The sequence below is a fragment of the Cervus canadensis genome, chromosome 3, assembly GCF_019320065.1.
Source record: "Cervus canadensis isolate Bull #8, Minnesota chromosome 3, ASM1932006v1, whole genome shotgun sequence".
Taxonomy (NCBI): domain Eukaryota; kingdom Metazoa; phylum Chordata; class Mammalia; order Artiodactyla; family Cervidae; genus Cervus; species Cervus canadensis.
Window position 1 is genome coordinate 22768252 of NC_057388.1, and position 8117 is coordinate 22776368.

Here is an 8117-nt window from a genome sequence, read left to right on the forward strand (position 1 = left end):
AAGAAAACTCTCGAATTTAGTCATTTATGTGTCAGCGAGCAGGGAGCCCCACTTCCCTCACTGCCAGAAAACTTCCTTCTGCACCACTGGAGTAATGGCCAGACATTTACAAGCCATTCTCTTTGGCTGAAAATTTGGTTTTAAACCGTTAATGATGCATCTGCAACTACTGTTTTATTGAACTAATTTCAAATGCAGTCATGTTTCCAATAGTCCATGACAGTTTTAAAAGTTTGAAGAGACCAGGAGTTGGAGACAACCATAGAGCAGATGTGTTTCATTGGGATTTGTTAACATCTTACTAAACTATGTTATAGAGACATTCAGGAGGCAAGCATCAGCTCAAGCAACAACCCCTCTTTAAACACATATAATTCCATGTCAAGTGATAAAATGAGAACACACACGCCACCAACCTCCCAGTCCAATATGCAAATATATACATATATATACATACACACACACACATATACATATATATACATACATATATATATAGTTGCAGAATCTGCCTGCAATGAAGCAGACCCAGGTTTGATCCCTGGGTTGGGAAGATCCCCTGGATAAGGGAATGGTACCCCACTCCAGTGTTCTTGCCTGGAGAATCCCATGGACAGGGAGGTCAGGTGGGCTACAGTCCCTGGGGTTGCAGAGTTGGACACAACTGAGTGATTGACACTTTCACTTTTTCACTCATTTCATATATATATATATATATATATATATATATATATATATAGATGTGTTTTACTCATTACTCACGTACACATACACACAAATACACACACACACATATATACTGAGTAAAACATAGTCCTGTAAGTGCCACGACAGGTTCAGGTTATTAATTTTAAAGAAAATAAACTTACTCATTTTAAAAACTGAAGTAACCATTGAGCATCTGTTATACACCAGACACTGCCTTAGGTTTTTGGGATTCATCAGTGACTAAGATATGTGAATTCAAGGAGCTTCTGTTTTGGGAGGAGGAGGTGAAGGCAGACTGAGATAAAAACAGTAAGTAAACTACAAATCTCCCTGGAAGGCAGTCAGCATGATGATAAGATAAATAGGAGGAAGAGGAGAAGAGCGCTCCGGAGTCAGGGGTTGGGGCGGGTGTCAGGTCACAGAAGGTGAGCGGTCAGTGGGCCAGCGGACAAGGTGGTGTCTGAACAAACAATCGAAAGACGTGAGGGGATTAGCAATTATTTTTTAATAATAAATTATGAAATATGAAAGCCTAAAAAATAAATCTGATAAGCAGAGCTGAAAACTAAAGTTGTCAGAGAGCAAGAATGGTGGTGAAGATATACTTTCTCAGTTACTTCTCACTGCCTCTTCTTCCCCTGAGGCTCAGCTGGTAAAGAATCCGCCTGCAATGCAGGAGACCTGGGTTCCATCCCTGGGTTGGGACGATCCCCTGGAGAAGGGAAAGGCTACCCACTCCAGTATTCTGGCCTCGAGAGTTCACTGGACATATAGTCCATAGGGTTGCAAACAGTCGGACACGACTGAGCGACTTTCATTTCATTTTCATGCCTCTTCTTACTGCTGCTTTTCCATAAGTCACATCTTCCTCATTTCCTGCTTTGCTCTTTTCTCTCCCTGACAAATTCATGTGCTCCCTCTCTCTTTTAAAAATACCTGTATAAATTTATGAATAATTAGTGGTGCTTCCAAGAATACATTATTATTTTCCCAGGAAACCAACATGACCACTTACCTCATTCTTGCTAGAAATATCTTTTTTCTTTATTCAGGTGGTGATCATCAGAATCATATATTAATAGTAAACTCTATGCCTCATTTAATTAATTTTGTTCCTGAAACCTTGCCCTAAAAGTGAAAAGTCATAAATTGAAAGCAAAGTTCCTTAATTTTAAAGAGAAATTACAAGATATATGTTTCCAATCCAAAATACTCAAAAAAATTTTTATAGACTGGAATGTATATATGTATCTCAAGTGAACAATGAAAACAAGTTTATATAACCAGGGTGAATAAACACAAACAGCAGTGTGAAGGTAAAACAAAATTTGAACACCGACTGTGATGAAGTTTACTTTACTCACTGAGGCAGACAGAGCTTCAGGGATGGCGGGTGGTGCTTATCTTCAGACAGGAATCTGACATCACAATTGGATGTACTGGACACATTAGTTTCCTAGAGCTGCCATAACAAACTAGCACAAGCTGGGTGGTTTGAAACAACAGACATTAATTCTCTCAGAGTTCTGTAAGCCAAAGTTCGAAAATCAAGTCCAAAAGTCTTGGCAAGCTTTCTGGAGTCTCCAGGGGAGAATCTGTCCCAGGCCTCTCTCTTAGCTTCTGGAGATTCCCTGTAATCCTTGGCATTCCTTGGCTTGTAGATGCATCATTTTATTCTCTGTCTCTGTCTTCCCATGGTCTTCAAACTCTGTGTCCAAATTCCCCTCTTCTTAGGAAGACATCAGTTGTTTGATGAGCATCCACACTCCATTATATTTTATCATAAGTTGATTACATCTACAAAGACCCTACTCCAAATAAGCTCCTATTCACAGGTACCAGAGTTCACCTTGACCTTGTCTTTTTGGTGGCACAATTAAATCCTGGAAAAGAATTTTTCTTAAGACTGTGACAAAAATAGAGGCTAAACCTAAAAACAATGGAACATATGGAGACACATGGAAATATGTACAGAAGAGACTAAAGATTCAAAAGTTGCTACATCTTCTCCCCTGGCATACTAACACAGAACAACAATGTTTTGTTTAATCCAAACATGGTGCTCAATTTGAATTTGTTGCAAAAGATATTAGAAATGATTATGTTAACTAAGTGGCAATTCTGTCTTTTTCTGGAAATGTACTATTGATTTAGTATATAGTTTTCAGTATATTTGGGAATGAAAAAAATTTCAAAAAAGTGTTATTTTGAGAAAAGCGAGCTGTTACGGTGAACACTGGTTAATCGTACGGTTATAACGTGAAGTAAATCTTTATCTTCAGAGTCAGGAGCAACTCTCCTGTAATCTAGACTTACCATATATTTTCATAATAATGTACTAAAAGCAGTATTTCCAATGTATGCTACTTAGTAGGCACTTAAAATGCTTATATATCCATCCCTATAGTATATCATTTCTTCATAAATGGAGGAAGGAAAAAAAAAGGTTGTTGCAATGTGGAGGTTGCAGTTTCATTTTTCTGATTAAGTAATTTGCATACCAACTGTTACATATTGAATTATGTTCCCTCAAAAGTATATGTTGAGGTTCTAACTCCCAGTATGGTCTCATTAGGGAAGGGTCTTTGAAGATGTAATCAAGTTAAGATGAAGTCATTAGGGCCCTAATCCAATATGAATGGTGTTCTCATAAAATGAGCAATTTGCAAAGAGTCAGACACTATGGGAAGATAAAAGCAGAACACCATGTACAGATGAAGGCTGAGATCAGGGTGAGGCATCTATAAAGAAAGAACATCAAAATTACTCGAAATCCACCAGAATCTAGGAGAGAGACGTGGAAGAGATTGTCTTACAGTTTCAACTGCTCGTAGGGAAGACAGTAAGATGAAAGTATATCTCATAAGGAAGATGTAATATACAGTTGGGTGAGACCTCTGGAAAAGTTTATTAAGCTGACAAAAACCCCTTCTTTTCTTCTTTCTCAAAAACCTGTTGTACTGTCCTGAGGATGGCTGCTAGAAGGCTAAGAAATTTACCCCAGGATCCCTGACACTCATGTGCTACTGAACTCAGTGACTGCCTAGCTCTATACTTTGATTAACAAATGTATAACCATATATATTTAAATCACACAAGTCTGTCACTAGAAGCCAAATGCAATTCTTCACTGATATAAAAATCTGAGGATCTATCCATCCTTGGTTTCCAAGCTTCCAGTTAGCTTACTCTGAACTTGTCACACTTTACAGTGCAGAGTAATACACCAATATTCCTCATTTTTGTCACTGAAATAAACATTTGACCATGAGAATATTATTGCACATTTCAAGGACCATAATTCTAATGAAACCACAATATTTTTTTAAAATATTTTTTCTTTTGAGGATTATTCTTATTTTATCAGGAAACAACTTCAGAGATAAAGAAAATTCCTCCTCAAAAATCCTTTAAGTTACTTTTTTTAATTTATCATATTAGTAATCATTTTTCAGTGCCACAAAATGAGTAAGACCTAGCTTTTTGGTGTAAGCTTAAGGGAGTTTTAAATTTTGTGGGCTGCCAAAAATATATGAAGATGGCAATGGTTATTCACTGAGACCTCTTCGAATAGCTTTAATAACAGAGGAGTGGAAGAAGTAGAAATCAAGAAAGGAAGAACTTGAGGGATTCTTAAAAGTATATTAGGGTTTTTTTTGCAACCCAAGTAATGTCTAAAGCATAATTCTAAGAGGAATACTGGTAGGTGTGATATGGAAAACACTTAAAAAATATACCACAGAACCACTTACCTGAGGACCTACCAGGTAGGTCTGTTTTATTCATGTCGTGTAAGAGATAAATGGAAGCCATTTTTTGCTTTAATGATCCTTCTTTCCTTTCTTTGAAGAAAAACTAAAGAAAAAAAGAGAAACAGACTATCATCTGAATTCCTTATAAACTGAAGCTACAGCATTGCCTAAAATTAAGCTTATGTAATCTTCAACATCATAAAGTTAAAAGTATGTGGTCAAATGCTTAAAAAAAAAAAAAAGAAAATGAGGTTTTAAGAGATTTCCCCATGCTCTCCTAGTTAAAATGATTATTATAAACCCATTCCTAGTTCCCATCAATTTCCCCCTTAAAATTGTATTATTTCACTTAAGAAATCTTAGCTCAATTCCATTACTTGGCATTGTTGCTTTGAGGGTCTCATCTTCCATGTGAAGAAACAAGTCCATTATAACCAAGGCCCTGAGATGCTTTGGATGGTTTGTTTTTTCTTTTTGGCTACAGCATCTAGGCTCCACAAGACTGTCTTAGTCAAGGGCCCAAGTAAAAATATTTTTAATTGATTACCATTACAGAAAACAACCAATAAAGACTTTTAGGATAAGTCTTCCCGGGCTTGTAAATCACTCATTGACAATCTTAAGCAACAACAGACTTCATTTAAGAAATAATACTGTAGTTCTTAGCCAGAGGAATAAAAATCACACATGGACCCAGCCCTCTCATCTTTGTTTCCTCCTGGTTGCAGATTTTCAGTGCAGGACTTCTGATTCTTACAGTGTTACGGGTGCTGCTGCTTCCCTCTGAACCATCATTCTCTCCCCTTCTTATTTTCATGGCCATTATCCTTCCAAACCCTGTTTCTGAATGACATCATTATTGAGTTCTTTGACACTTAACCTTGATACTGAAGTGTAACATCTCAAACGTGTGTTGCATCTTGGAGTATAATGAGATGTCATGTTCATGATCTTATTTCTGAGGAAGTAGGTGAGGTAGGAAGGATCGTTAAGTACAGAGTCTGACACTGAGGAGCAGAACAGCTATTTATAACTCAGTATCACATATATACTAAGTGACAGAGCGAAGACTAGCATCCAGTCTTCAACTTCCTCGTCCAGTTCTTCCATTCACTGTGCATTTCCATGCTCACTTTTGAAAATGGGTACTTTTGCTCCATCAACTAGGAAGGTGATTGAAGTGACTCTAGGGAGAGAGAATTCTCTCCCAGTCAGACATGTCTCCAAATTGAATTATTAACATTGGTGAAAGTTTAAGAAGCTACCAAGGCACAGAAAAATGCCATTTTGAAATAAGCAATTTACATTATGTTACTCTCGACAATTAGGTCATTTACAAAAACTATAATAGTCAATGCCACTCACTGCAAGTCTAACACAAAGCCATTCTCGAAGGCTGAACAAATGACAAATGTTTCCAGAGGTATCCTTGGCCTGAATTATGTGGTTCCCATAGGGAATCTTATGAATCCAGGTACAGGATGTCATAACAGTGTCTGCTTGGATCAGACAGCCTTGCTCCTCGATTTACAGGACATTTGGCTTGTATTCTTTGTTCCTTAATCTCGCCAGTTATTTCTAAGGAGACCTACCATGCCTCCGTCTTAGAAAATGGTCTTCAGGGTAAGTGAAGGATGAATGTTGGTGGCAAAAATCCAGTTTTTCTCCTCTGTTCTTCCAATTCCTGCTTCATTTTAGCCCCTTTGCTCCATCTGTAGCCATGAGACTCAGCCGAGCACAACTACAAAAACAAGGTCGAGTAAGCACACCTAGAGCCTAAAAAATTAAACCAGACTCTGTAGGTGAGGGTGTAAGTACCTGGAAGCCTAGAAAACCATGTATACCTGTATTTTCTCTTGATTGTTTTTCTGTTTTACTTAGCCATCTGTGTGGAATAGATATTCTGAGTTTATTCACTAGAGGAAAAAAAAATGTAAACCTTCTCTTATATTAAGAAGTAGTTTGCTAAGTCAAGTATCCATTCAGTAACTACTAACTGAGAGCTTGTTTTGAGAGACAGTAATTCTGTGATAAGTGCTGGGGATATAACATGAACCAGACAAGTTCGGTCTTGCCTTCATGAAGGTTACAGTCTGATGGAAATGTACAAAAGTGAAAAAAAAAATAGTAAGCATACAACAGTGAGACTATAAAATTCTATGAGAAAACTTAGAACAAAGCATTCCCATGGGCATATCTGAGATTGAATGCAATCCACTGTATATCTGGTTTAACTCAATTCAAACTTTCTCCTACTCATAAGAAATTACATAGAAATATAAATAAATAAGGGTGATATTTTGATAAGGATAACCTTGTGCTTGCTATACCACAGAGAAAAATGTAGATCATTCTTAAACTTGAATCTACTAATAAATTTTTATTAACTGCAACATGGTGTCTTATAATGCTATGTGATGTCATCTTTCTAAATATGAAGAAATTATTTTGAACATTAAAGTAAAATAAAAAGACATGCTGTTTTATGCTAATAATTTTTTTTTAACAGTAGGACTTCACCTTCTTTGTGTCTTAAATTGGGTGTACTTACTGGTATTATTCCATGAGAAAATAAAACCACCAAAAACCAATAATATGGTAGGAAACAAGCAGCTACAGCTAATGTTCACCTATACTTTTCATATATAGATTATAACTTATTATTTATTACTTTTAATAAAGAAATTACATTCTATAAGATTGTGCTTTAGTGTGGTAATGCAAATATATCACATTCTCAATTTATTCACTTAAATTCATTTCTAAGAAGGTATGCATGACAGCTTGATGCTAATAATCAAAAAATAATAATGAACTGGAGCACATTACAGATTACTTTCATAACTCACCAAATTTACATAGTGTTTCTATGAGAAATAACCAAGAAACCTTGGCAAGATTCTATACTGTATTATAATGTCATTCCAAGGAAAGAACTTGCTGTTGGTAGAACCCCTAAACTTCCATTGCAAAAATCTCATCTCTGAGTTTCTAAATATAATAAATAAATAAATACCTTCTACAGGACTTCTCCGGTGATCCAGTGGGTAAGACTCTGTGCTTCCCCTGCAGGAGGGATGGGTTTGATCCCTGATTGTAGAACTAAGATCCCATATGTTACACAGTGTGACCAAAAAAAAAAAACCTTCTAATTTCTCCATCTAGTAAATGTCTCCTAAAAGGCTACCAATTCTGACAGTTGCTATAGCTATAGCCAATGCTATTTTAGAGCTGATAGTAGCAAAAAAATAAAGAAAAAAAAGAAAAGCCCCTTAAAACAAAACAAAGAAACCCACTATACACATAATTTTTTAAAAAATATTCACAATTTCCAAAAGAGTAGTTGTCAACTATCCAGGGAATGTGTCTATGTGGGCCAAATCCATAGAGAACTATTCTTATCTAGTATGTATTTTACTATTTGTTATATCATAAATACAATCCAAGTTTCCCTTTCTTCATGAAATGTTAATGTGTGTGTTCTAATCTGAAGCTGGAAATCTCACACCAGTGCTCATAAAAGAATATCAAATAAAATTTCATATTATTTCCAGATATTTTGACTTAATACATTAAAAAAATCTGTATTTATATAACCAGCTTCAAATAATAATTATGCACAATATTCAAAAATAGAAAATTATCCATCAGTTCAGT

At 36.0% G+C, this 8117-nt stretch overlaps 1 protein-coding gene across 2 annotated transcripts in view; it reads right to left on the reverse strand.

Annotated features, from left to right (window-relative positions):
- Positions 1-1730: 1730 nt before the first annotated feature.
- The window catches only part of CRPPA (CDP-L-ribitol pyrophosphorylase A), a 397343-nt gene continuing 390956 nt past the window's right edge, over positions 1731-8117 (reverse strand). For both annotated transcript variants that reach the window (XM_043462762.1, XM_043462761.1), the window contains 3 exons: positions 6053-6201; positions 4461-4563; positions 1731-3449 (listed from right to left, as the gene is read on the reverse strand). The gene's annotated coding sequence lies outside the window, so the exon portion shown is untranslated. The remainder of the gene's footprint in view (positions 3450-4460; positions 4564-6052; positions 6202-8117) is intronic.